This window comes from Macrotis lagotis, chromosome 5, assembly GCF_037893015.1.
Source record: "Macrotis lagotis isolate mMagLag1 chromosome 5, bilby.v1.9.chrom.fasta, whole genome shotgun sequence".
Lineage (NCBI taxonomy): Eukaryota > Metazoa > Chordata > Mammalia > Peramelemorphia > Peramelidae > Macrotis > Macrotis lagotis.
The window spans coordinates 177734014-177746975 of record NC_133662.1 but is presented as its reverse complement, the minus strand read 5'-3'; the positions used below and the strand labels follow the sequence as shown (position 1 = coordinate 177746975).

General features: G+C 36.7%; 1 protein-coding gene across 3 annotated transcripts in view; it reads right to left on the bottom strand.

The window, feature by feature from the left end:
- The window catches only part of MAP3K4 (mitogen-activated protein kinase kinase kinase 4), a 205585-nt gene that overhangs the window by 143888 nt on the left and 48735 nt on the right, over positions 1 to 12962 (bottom strand). The window contains exon 1 of one of the 3 annotated variants that reach the window (XM_074187988.1): positions 153 to 172. The exons of the other annotated variants lie outside the window; for them this stretch is intronic. The gene's annotated coding sequence lies outside the window, so the exon portion shown is untranslated. Of the gene's footprint in view, positions 1 to 152; positions 173 to 12962 lie in introns of those variants that run through there. 3 annotated transcript variants of the gene reach the window in all.

Below are 12962 nucleotides of genomic sequence, written 5' to 3'. Positions count from 1 at the left end.
GAGAGCAGGCGCGGGCAGGGGCGGGGCGGGGATGCGGAGGCGGCCGGGCGCGCCGGGCGGCAGGACCCCCGCGCGCGGGCACGGCCGCCCGGCCCCCGGAGCCCGGCCCCGGAGCCCGGCCGCAACATTGTTGCCGCCTCTACATCACTTACCGTTCCCGGGGCGGACGCGAGCGGGGAAGCCCGGGCTGCCGCGCCGCGGGGGCCGGGACAGGCTGCCCGCAGCTCCGCAGCTCCCTCCTCCTCCTCACCCCGACGGATGGCACGGTCCCCGCAGCTTCCAGGCAGGGCAGCGCCAAGGGGTGGAGGCACCGCGCTCATCTCCGCTCCTGAGCGGGGTTTTTGAGGGAAAAGTACGACCCAGGCGTGCCGCCACCCGAGACCCTGAAGGCAGGCTCGTTAGAAAGCGCCGCTGCCGGGTCGGGTCCATCCCTGGGCTGGAGAAAGCGAGGGCGGCAAAGCATTTTTGCAGAAACTACCTCTTGCCACGGAAAGACTGGCAAATTGCCTTCCGAACGGGGTGGGCGAGGGAAGTAAGGTGGGGGGGGATGGTAAAACCCAAAATAAATCTTTAAAGACACTACGTTGAGCATTTTTTTTAATCGCCCGGTTAAACTTTTTTTTAAACAAATAACTGGCATTTCCTTAGTCTCTGCTTTCTGAAAATTCTGCACATTTGAAAAAAATCATTCTAATATTATAGATGTAAAAATAATAGTAAAACGTAATTCAGGGAGAAGCTAGGTGGCGCAGTGGATAGAGCACCCGCCCTGGAGTCAGGAGTCCCTGAGTTCAAATGTGGCCTCAGACACTTAGTAATCACCTAGCTGTGTGGCCTTGGGCACGACACTTGAACCCCATTAGCCTTGTGAAAAATAAAAAATAAAAAATAAAACATAATTCTATCTCCCCACTCCCAGAGATTTTTTTTTAAGAAAATAAGGAAGAGGAAAATCAGCAAAATACATCAGCAGTTTAAAAACTTTAACTCGAGGCGGCTAGGTGGCAAAGTGGATAAAGCACCTGGCCTGGAATCAGGAGTACCTGGGTTCAAATCCAACCTCATACACTTAATAATTACCTAGCCATGTGGCCTTGGGCAAGCCACTTAACCCCATTGCCTTGCAAAAACCAATAAACAAATAAAAACTAACTCTAAATATGGTTTATTATAGAGAACTCCGTATAAGACATGTGTTTGTATCTGGGCATTGATCAAGAGAATACATATATACACTCATAGATACACAGGGTATGGGGGACAAGTCTTCTCATAGATTTTTTTTTTAATCTTTTTTTAATTAACATATATTTTCTTTCCCTCCCAGCCTAATGGAGGAAAAATGCTTTGTAACAAATACACATAGTTAAGAAAAACAAATTCTCTCCTTGGTCATGTCCAAAAAAAGTATGTCTCTAAAAAGTATGTACCCTGAATCTATGACCTCTGTTAGGAGGTGGATAACTGACTGTATTCAGGCTCAAGAGTACTTTTTTCTACAAAAACTCCGGGACACACCTCTCAAGAAAATTCTTGTGATTCAATGTAATGAAATTAGATTTGAATCATCAGCATTTTCCCAGATGTGCAATTAACTGTTCAGCATTCAAAGTCCTTGTAAGATATATCTCCCTGTAATTAGAAAATATGCTTTCCTATTCCCTGCCTTGATTTATTAGTTGAACTATATCCTTGAAATAGCATTCATAAAATTTAGATTCATAAATTTTATTAAAAAACATTATTAATCTATGATTCCATATGGAAAACAAAAATACCTGTTAAAATTTAAAAATTGGCTAAAAGTGTAATTTATTTTCAATCCAGAATAAGGCAAAATAATTTTTTTTAATTTCATTATATCAATTATATCTCATTTGTACTTCCTTTAAAGGTTTACAGTTCCAACAGCTTTGCAAAGTGAGCAGAATCCAAAGTACTGTACTGTTCTCATTTTACAGATGAGAAGTTAAAGGACTTGCTTATGATTGTAAAATTATAAGAATCAGAGCCAGAACTGAAACCTGAGAGACCCCTTACTCTTTCTTATCACCCTGCTGCAATAATTGGTTCTTTTCCTTTATCTTTTTTAACAAGGTCAAATGTCACAACATTCCATAAAGTTTTCCTATATCATTTTAGTAAGTAAAGCCCACCAAAACTAGAAAAAAGAAAACATTTTCTTCTTTCAATGGAGGTATTGTCATGATTGCTCTATAATATACAATAATCCAAATGTTTGTGTTATTCTTTGCTTTTCAAATTAATTATATTTAGCTTTATTCCTGAAGTCATTCAGTTTTTCTCTTCCTTGGCTCTATTAAAAAAAAAAAAAGATATGTACAATGCTCAATACAATACTTTTGAAATAGTTACCATTTAATTCATCAAACTTTTATCAGGAAACCACCCTTTGCAAGAAGTTTATACTTACTTATGATCCTTTAACCCTTTGGATCTTAAATTGAATTAGTGTAATATTTCAATGTTTGAGGGTTAGGATAAAGACCAATAAAAAATTAAATATAGGATTTAGAACTGAAAAGAGTCTTACAGATTCATCTAAAGTCCAACCCCTTCTTTTTGCAGGTGAGCAAACAGGCCCATAAGATTATGTAACTTGCCTATAGTCAAAAAGGTCATAACAATATTCTGCTTCCTTGCCTTATCCTAAATACCGTTCCCATGACCAGTAATTCCAGCTCCCTTTTATCTAATTCTTGAAGAGTTTTCCTCACAATTTTGTGAGGTCAATTTTATAAGTGATATTATTCACATTTTACAGGTGATTGATTAAGTGACTTGGCCACCAATATACAGCTAGGATCAATGTCATTAAATCTATCAACCAGACCTCAGACACAGTTCTGTTGACACTATATTGTATATTGTATATAATCTAAATTCATTGTAGGTACTCAAATAAAGAGCCAGTTAGGGACTTCAGTGGCTAGAGCATTGAGCCTAGTATCAGGAAGACCTGGGTTCAGATTCAGTCTCAGCTACTTACTCTCTGTGTGATCTGGGCAAGTCACTTAACCTCTGTTTGTCTTAATCCAGTAGAGAAGAAAATGCCAAACCACTTCAGTATCTTCGCCAAGAAAACCCCACAGACCTCTGGTCCAGCTGAGGGGTTCCGAAGAGTCAGATAACTGATACAACAAAATCTACCTTTATATTTATATAATTTTATTAAGTACATTTTACTCAAACCTGTAAAATGAACTGGTAAAGGAAATGGCAAATCACTCCAGTATTTTTGCCAAGAAAACCCAATGGGGTCACAAATAGTTGGTCATGACTGAAAAACAATTGAACAACAATAAAAATATACTCAAGGGAACCTAGTCATATGCAAAAAAGTATTATTACTATATGTATGGCATTGTTAAAAGGTCAATCTTCCATTTTCATTTCCCATTATTCTGTCCCCAAAATAAGGATCGATGTGACTAATTCATGTGACTACTAATCCAACATAGTACAGTAGAAAGACCCATTGGCCTGGCATCAATACTTGAAGCATCATAGTTCCTGACCTCCCATTTACTGGCCAAGTGATGTGGAACAAGTTGTTTAATCTTACTGAGCCTCAGTGACTTCAGCTATAAAATGAGGGTGAAGAAATAGTAACTAAGATGATCTCTTAAGTTCTTTTCTGTGATTCTAATAAAGATTCTTCTCACTGAAATGCATTATAAAGACTAGATTAGGAATCCACTTCAGATTTCTTAGTATCCTTTTCTCAGTGATTCCAGGCTAAAATCAGATTATGATTTTTTTTTTGGTGTTCACATATTATTACACTAAAACTCTTCCTGTTTTCCTAGAAAGCCACAAAAGTCTTGGACAGATAGCCTCCCATTGTTATGAGGTCATCCAACAACAATATATTTTTGTGTAAAGCAGGGGTTTTTAACCTTGAGGTCTACAGGCCAGGAAATCTGTGAACTTAGATGGGGAAAAAAATTTACATCTTTATTTTCACAAACCCCTCACTGAAATTTCACATTTCAATCAATTAAATTATTAATTAATAAGTAAATAAATTAAAATTAAGTTTTGATTCTGAGGAGTCCATGGGCTTCATTCTACCAAAAGAATGCTTGCCACGAAAGTATTTAACAAGTCCTGGGAAAGGTTAAGAGAGGAGACATTTAAGCATCACAGAAAAGACAATTATTAAAGTTGTGGTACCACCATATTGCTTGAACAAGGCTGGCATTTTAACAGAATGTAAAACACATGCCTCCCCCCCAAACTCGGTCTGACCCTGAAACAAAATGACTCAGTGACTGTGACATGATAAATTATGATGGGGATTTGTTTTCCTTTAATCTTAGGGGCTTTAACCACAGATGCTAGAGGAGTTTAGGGCCTTGTTTTCTCATCCTTTCACTTAATGAAGATGGTGGAGTATTTGGCTTATATTTGTTTTCTCGCCTTCCTCTGTAGTTTTCGTGGCCTTTCCCATCCATCTCCAGGTCTGTGCAAGTCTGTTGAGGGACAAAGACTTCACAAGAGGGGCAATTCTCCCCAGCTGGCCGCTTGGCCGTTCCGCCCTGCTCTGCAAAAGTAGAAAGAGAGGGAGTCCAAACATCCCAATCTGTTCATGACCAGAGGGTGTTTGATTCATTTTCACTCCAGCACACACAGAGAAGGGCAGAGCAACACAATAGAAAAGAATAATTAAAAGAACAACAACCACAGCTCTCCAGAACTGGAGAGACAGACCCAGATTGAGTACTTCTTTAAAAAAAAAATCATATTGCATTTAGGAAAGTTCTGTCTTATGAAATAAAATGAAATCTTGGAATAACTAATGAGTTACCACTTAATTAATCCACACTAAAACATTGAACAAGGTTCAGTTCTTGTTCGGTAGTCAGAATTTTTAACTGAGCCAGAGTTTCTCCAATTAGTCATTACTGTATTGTTTCTGTTCCACATCTTCTCTCTCCATCAGGAAACAGATAGCCCCTTTCAGGTACCTTACCACATTGCCTGTTCAAGGGGGCAAATAAAAGCTTCAGTGAAGGAGACTTTGAGTTATTACCAAGAAGAAAAGTTTTTTTAATGTTAAAAATAACATGCCTAAGCAAAAAAGAGATGAAACTAAAATTAAAAGGAAAGGAAGTGGTCTGGTCTTCAAATCAAGAACTCTAAAGGGAGATGGGGGTGGGGAGATGGCTTAGCAATGGCCCCTAATGAGGTAAAAGGACACACTTGCACCTTTGCTTCTAAATATACAGAATACAAAGGAAATAGGTTGAAATTTCTCTTCTTCTCTGAGTTATCCAAGGCCATTCATGATTACAAAAAAAAATGAAACCCTTATATGGGCCAACATTTTACATTAACCTATAGCCTGAACATCCTTTCCCAATGAAACTTTTATCATGATTTCAGTGAAACTACCTTTTTTCCCCTTCAAATTCCCTTATATGTAGAATTTGATCAGGAGAAAAATAGAAGGAACAAGAGTCAGGAAAAAAAAGACTGGGTTCCTTCTCATTTAAATGTAGATGATATATAGGAATAAAAAGGAGTGTTATCTTTTCAATCCTATTGGATGTGATCTGTTTGTATCTGTAGATGCTAAAAATAAAGAATAGAAATCTATATAAAACATTCTATCAGGAGGAAGGAAAGGCCAAGGAGAAATAAATGTTATTGAAATGATTAAGAAATCTTATGGAAGTCCTATCCCAACACAGAGATGGTTTGGGTCTTTTCAAAGTCATACCAGTATAATTCAGTTTAAAAAAAATACTTAGGGAATCTAATCTCTGGAGAAAGGGAGTTGTCTTTTCTTTCATTCATTGCCTTTTAAGAAGAAAAACTTGAAGCTGCTTAGATTAATGTTTTAGTTTGGGCTGAACAGAACTTCAGGGACCTGAGATGTAGGAAAGGAGAAGCCACATTGCTTGGGTCAATGATTCCAAAAAAAGAGGCTGATTGAGGGGAAGGACTTGAAATAGGCCAGAATTTAAATAGTTTCCTCCACAGGTCACTAAAGTGAGAGAGATTTCTGAAAAGCTTATAGAGTAAATTGCAGGGAGACACCAATTAGAAACAATGGAAAGAAAGCATGTATGAATAAATATTCAATTTATTGTGTGTGTGTGTGTATGTGTGTGTGTGCCCATGAACCAAAGTTATCATCCTCAAGGAGATGTTCACCTGCAGAAAGAAGTAGAGGGGCAATATGGGTAGATCAAGGGGTAAGACAGATTCTAGGCATTTATCACAGGAAGTTAAAAATAGTAAGTATGGTTCTCCCATACATTGAAATATTCAAATAAAACTTTTTCTTTTTTTAATGTAGGAATTAGGCACAAAACAAATGCTCATAATCAGGAACAAAATACATATAGTCTGGTATTTAAAGTGTTTATTTTTACTGACTAACCAGTTTCTAGACTATATTTCCAATAGGATGTAAGCAAATTGAAGGTAGGTTTGCTAATTTGTTTATTTTGGGGTTTTTTTGCACCTCTGGTCCCTAGAATTATTTCTTGCATATATTAAAGAGAAATTTAATAAGTATTTGTCATAATGATAAATAAATTTGCCTCTTGAAAATTTCCTTTGCTCCTAGTATTCTTTTTGGAGACAAGCAGGATATTTTTACGCTCCCTTTTTGCTTGACAATCCTTTCAAAATTTTGAAGATGATTCTATCGAATTCCCTATTCATCCATCTTTGGGGTCCACCTGTTAGAGCACCAAGCTCTAATCTGTGTCTCCAAGAAGCTGTAACATGCAAAATGCCCACCCCCTGGTAAACTGTCTCAGCAAACAGGTTAAGCCAGGTTGAGGGAAACTAATGGTCCTCAAACCAGTCTGTGAGTTAATGGAGTATCTACCCCAGGCATGTGAAGACTTCCTCCAGTGAAATGGGCAGAAAAGAACAATTTGTTCCAACAATCTTGAAGTCAGTTGACACCTGAGGGCATGTCAAAAAATGAAGTAAGACTGTCACATTCTTGATATTGAGAGATTATGATGGAAAGCTAATTTTGGACCAGATTAGGGAAAATTTTGAATGTTGGGCTAAAATATTTGGATTTATTTTATTTTATAGATTCATAGTTTCTCTAGGACATTGGTGTCAAACTCAAAATAGGGTCCCTGAAGGTTACATATTGGATTTATAAAATCACAAATTTACATTATCTGTTATATTGCATTTTTATTTATTTTGTTAATCATTTTCCAATTACATTTTAATCTGATATGGGGTGGCACTGGGAAGTTTTGCAGCCATGACAAGTCACAAATTTGGCACATTCACTACAATCCATTCTTCTCATCTAGATATCCTTGGAGTCAGGAAGAGCTGGGTGACCCTGGGCAAGTTGCTTAACCCTCTTTATCTCAGTTTCCTCTCCTAGTACCTTTGCTACGAAAATCTCAAAAGGTATCACAAGAGCTAAACATGACTGAACAACAACAAAGTATGTTTGCATATGTGTGTATATATGTGTATGTGTGTGTGTGTGCAAATATATACATAAATTAGATCTCTTTCATAACATCTCTTTTTGTTGTTGCAAAAGGGGAGAATTACTGAATGAACAAACTATGACAAAAAGCTGGATATGACTGAACAACAATGTATGTATACATATAAACATACATATATAAAATCTCTTTTATAACATCTCTGTTGTAAAAGGGGGGAATAACTATGAATGAATGAATACATCATATATATATGATATACATACACATATGTATATGTGTATGTATATATTCATTCATACATACATTCATATCTAAATTTCCTTTCCCTCTTTCTTTGACCTCTTTGGGTTAAAAGCAGGAGTGTGCTGATAAATATTTAACAATCAGCTTTTGGGGGGAAACAATGTACATGACTCACGATTACTCTGTATCAGAGTATATTCTCTATTGAATTCTAAAGTCTAGCCAACAAAATAATAAATTAAATCCTCATCTGCAGTTTGCTTATATCTGAGGGGTAAATGCTCACACTGAGAAGTTAACAATCGGCTTCAAACTGACTCCAATACATCCTGGTATTAAGCCTAGGAGGCATCATTGGTTCAGAGAGCATGCATAGTTTATTGACTTTTGTAGGACAATTTCAAATTGTTTTCCATAATAACTAGATCAATTAATGTGCCTGTCTTCCTTTAGCCCTTCTGACTGTCACCTTACTTTTTTTTTATTATCTTTTTCATGCTGATGGGTGTAAATTCTGGAATTCATCCAAGTCTTTACTACCACAGGCAGAATTCTATGATGGGTGCTGATAGAAAGATAGCTCCCTCTATGAGCTAACATTCTATGTTGCTATTGTTGAGTTCTTTGCAACTCTATTTGGAGTTTTATTGGCAAAGACCTGAAGTGCCTTGCCATTTTCTTATCCAGCTCATTTTATAGACAAAGAAACTGAGGCAAAAAGTTAAATGACTTGCCCAGGGTCACACAGCTAGTGTCTGAGGGAAGATCTTCCTGACTCTAGACCCTGGACTCTATTTAGTTTTCCACTTAACTGTCCCAATCTAAATAGAGACTAGTTAAGTAATAATGTAATATAAGAAATAGGTAAAAATGAATAGTAAAGTGTTTTTGCTTCTCTAAAATCTTCCTTCAAAATCCAATTCACTTTCTAACTCCTACATGAATTCCCCTTCTACCCTAGTCTAGCCTCTTTACACCTGTCTTATTTCTGAAGTCTTCTTACTATCTTTACCAATCAGTTTGTCCCTTAGTCATATACTATTTCAGATTCTTATCATTCCATGTGTAATAGTTATTATTTTACTAAGTAGATTAGAAGTTCCTGAAGTTTAGTGAGCCAGTCATGTTCCTTTTCTATTCTAATACCTTGCACAATACTGTTGTTAGAAACCTAGAGAATGTCATCACTGGGTAGAAGGGAATGCACAGTTTAGTGACTTCTGTAAATAGAACTCCAAATTGTTCTCCAAAATAACTAGTCCAAATCATTCTTATCCATAGGAAGAAGGCACTCAATAAATATTGAGGGGTGAATGAATCACTAACTTTTAGATCACAAGATCTCTTATCCCTACAGAATTAAGTGGGGTTTGCTGGCTGAAGGAGTTAGCTTCATTGACTGCTCCTGAGTATTAGAGGAGTAGATTTAGAAATGAGAGATGTTGCATAGAAAGATGGAAGAATGATCGTCAGTCACAATCATGAGATCCTGAAGGCAAAAAAATGCTATATGCCCATTTCTACTTTGCTAATCCTTGTTTGGTGTCTGTTGATTCCACTCTTAATTTCAGATGCAAATGACCAGCTGTAATTTTTGGGGGGAGGGAGTGGACTGACTTGTGAAATAGTAGATTGCTCATTGATAAAAGTATTCAAGCAAAATTCAGATTATATATATATATATATATATATATATATATATATATATGTATATCAGAGAATTCTGATGAAGACCCAAGATCTCTTCACTTTAAGACCTTATTAATTTAGAGATAAGGCAATTAGGTGGTTCAGAAATAACTGAGTCCAAATTTAGTCTCACATAGCTGAGTAATTTGCTTAAACCCTGTTTGCCTCAGTTTCCTCATCTATAAAATGAACCTGAGAAAGGAATGACAAACCACTCTCATATTTTTGCCAGGAAAATCCCAAATGGGGTCGTAAGGAGTCAAACATGACTGAAAAAAACAGCATTTTTTACTGGACGCCCTTTGCCTCTAAGACTAAGTTTTTAAGTGTTTCCAAGACAAAAAAAAAGTCTAAGAAATTATTTTTACCTTATTCTATCCTAAGGTACAGTACATAAGGTGGCATAGTGTAGAGAGTGCCAGACCTGGGGACAGGAAAACTGGTTTCAGACACTTAGGAGCTGTATGGCCCCTAGGCAAGTCACTTAACCCTATTTGTCTCAATTTCTTCATCTGTAAAATGAGCTGAAAAAGGACATGGCAAGCCACTCTGTCAAGAAAATGTATTCTCAGGGGCAGCTAGGTGGCATAGTGGATAAAGCACCAGCCTTGGAGTCAAGAGTACCTGGGTTCAAATCTGGTCTCAGACACTTAATAAATACCTAGCTGTGTGGCCTTGGGCAAGCCACTTAACCCCATTTGCCTTGCAAAAAAAAAAAAGAAAATGTATTCACAAAGATTCAGACATGACTAAAAAAACAACAGAACAACATTTTCTGTCATTCCTCTCAGCATTCAATATATACAAGTAAAATATTGTTAATGAACAAATAAAATTTTAAGTAGTTTCATGCTCTGACGTTGACCACATTTTGTCCTTAACAATACATGATTGTTAAACAATAACTCCCCCAATCATGAATCAAATAATATCACATTTGTTATAGTGATATTTGCAAAGATTCCTTATATACAAGCTAAATTTACAAAAAATTTTATTCATAAATTTGACCAAACTCCTACTCACCCAAGAGTTTAAAGTTGCCATTAGTGTAAGCCTATAACCACTAATCTCATTGACTGATCTACCTACCCCTCCCTCATTTATCTCAATAGCTAGTGCTTTAAGTGTGTTATCTCTTTGTCAGGAAATGGGTAATGCACTTCATTATAGATCTTTTGGAGACTTGGTTGGCACTATCTTTGATTCAAATCCTTAAGTCTTTCAATGTTGTTTTTCTTTCCATTGTCATTCTAGCAGTTTTTCTCCTAGTTCTGATCACTTCACTACTTATTAATCCCTTCATTACAGGATTCTTTGAAATCATCTCTTTTTGTGATTTCCTATCTCACAATAACATTCCATTGCATTCATATACCATAATTTATTCTACCCTTTCTTAATTGTTGGACACTTCCTTAGTTTATAGTGTTTTTCATTTTTCTTTTCTTCTCTTTTCTCTTTTTTTAAATGTCCTTTCAATTGCCCCTTAGTGTTCAGGAAGTTTATTTTACTTGGATTCTAATAGCAGACTATTTGATTACAATATAGATTATGAAGGAATATGAAGTAAAAAAGAATAGAAAAGTAGAGTGGAGCTTATTGGATTGGAAGGCTTCAAATGCCAGGGTGAGGAGTTTGTAGTTTATCTTAATAGCAATGGGAAGCCACAGAAAGTTCTGAGTTAGACCTTTATGGTCAAACCTACGCATCAGTGAAGTTATTTAGTTTCCAGGTTTTGTTTTCAATTGGAGTCCTCATATAAAGTGTTATCTCTTCCACTCAAGAGGAAGAGTGTTTCTCTACCATCTCTAAATTTAGAGCCCAAAGTTGAAGTTTTAGTTATGCCAAGATGGCAAGTCCTTAACAGGGCTAGGTGGTATAGTGGGATCAGGAAGACTCATCTTTCTGAGTTCAAATCCAGCCTCAGATATTTACTAGTTGTGTGACCCTGACCAAGTCACTTAATCTTTTATCTTTATTTTTCATCCATATGCACATGTATATTTTTAAATTACAAAATTTCCTTCCACCCTCCCTTCCCACCCTCCTCCTCTCAGTAGCAAATAGTCAAGTTAGTGTAATACATATATATTTTTGATCAACATGTTTATAGATTAGTCATTTTCAGTATGAGGAATTAGGATTAAGGGAAAGAGATAAGTAAGAAATAATTTTTATAAAGTGTTCATCAGATTATGAAGGGTTTTTTTTGGTTTTTTGTTGTTTGTTTTGTTTTGTTTTTCTTCCTCTGGATGGGGAGAACATTGTCCATAGCCAGTCTAATATGGTTGTCCTAGTCTCTGAACTAGTCACTTAATCTTATTAGCCTCAGCTCCCTCACTTGAAAAATGAGTTGGAGAAAGAAATAATAAACCACACCAGTATTTTTGCCAAGGAAAACCCTAAAATGGGGGTCATGAAGAGTTGGACAGGACTGAACAAAAATGGGTCTTCTCAAAAATTTTCAGTGACATTTTTTACTCATAAGGAGAGGAGGACTGTCAGTATGTAGGGCCCATTTCCCTCCCCAAAATAGGACCATTCAAGTTTCTTTAAAATATAGCACAGACAAGAGAGCTAAGTAAAACCTACAGACATTTAACTTGTCTTTGAACCCTGCTCTTCTGCTCACCAGGGAGAATGTCCCTTGTCAGAGGGTTCTATCTGACTTAGTGTTCAAAATTCTTTTTAATTCCTGCTTAATTCCTTAATAGATATTCTGGGTTCCAAATCCATCTCTAGGAGAATGCTTGGTCTCTTCCCATATCTGAATCTCAGGTGCTGAAGTTTTTCTTAATTCCAATATCTTCTGTTTTCTCATGCAAATGAAAAAACCTGCCTGGGGAAGCCTTCCATCTCTATCCTTTGTTCCAAATTCCTGCCTTCCTTAGGTATTCAGAGTTTAAAACAAACCTGGTTTCACTCCTATGTTTTGAGCAGCCCCAATAAACAGGAGTTTCTTATGCTTATAATTGTAGATTTAAAGGCTTAGAAAACATGCCCAAAGTTCATTTATTCATTTATTCCTCTCTCTCTCTCTCTCTCTTCCTTTTGTCAGGGCCTTTAACCTGAGCCAACCTAAAGAGATCAAAGTCTATTCTATTCTAAGGAATTCCAGGAAATTCTACAGTTTCCTTTGGTAATCAATTCTAATGCTTAATAATCATGTCAAAATCTTTTTCCTTGCATTAAAACTTAAATCTTTCATATTACAATTTAAGACCAGTCATGTTGCACCATGTCCTCAATGGAGGAGAACAGCTACACACCATTTGCAATATGATTTTTCTCAAATCCTCAGACTCATTATTAAGCCCCACCTCTTGTTCTCAAGGCTAATAATGCATAATCCTTATATCTGTTCCTCAGTGGACTTATATTTCATGCCTTTAATCATCTCTAAATCTCTTTGATTTCTTTCCAAGTTCTAGACCTTCTCTCAAAAACTGGATCCAAAAATACATTTTCTAGGCTTTTTTGGGTAAAATTCATGTCTAAAAAGACTTCATTGTGGTATGCAATGAAATCTCAAAATTGATCTCCCTAAATGTCTGAATT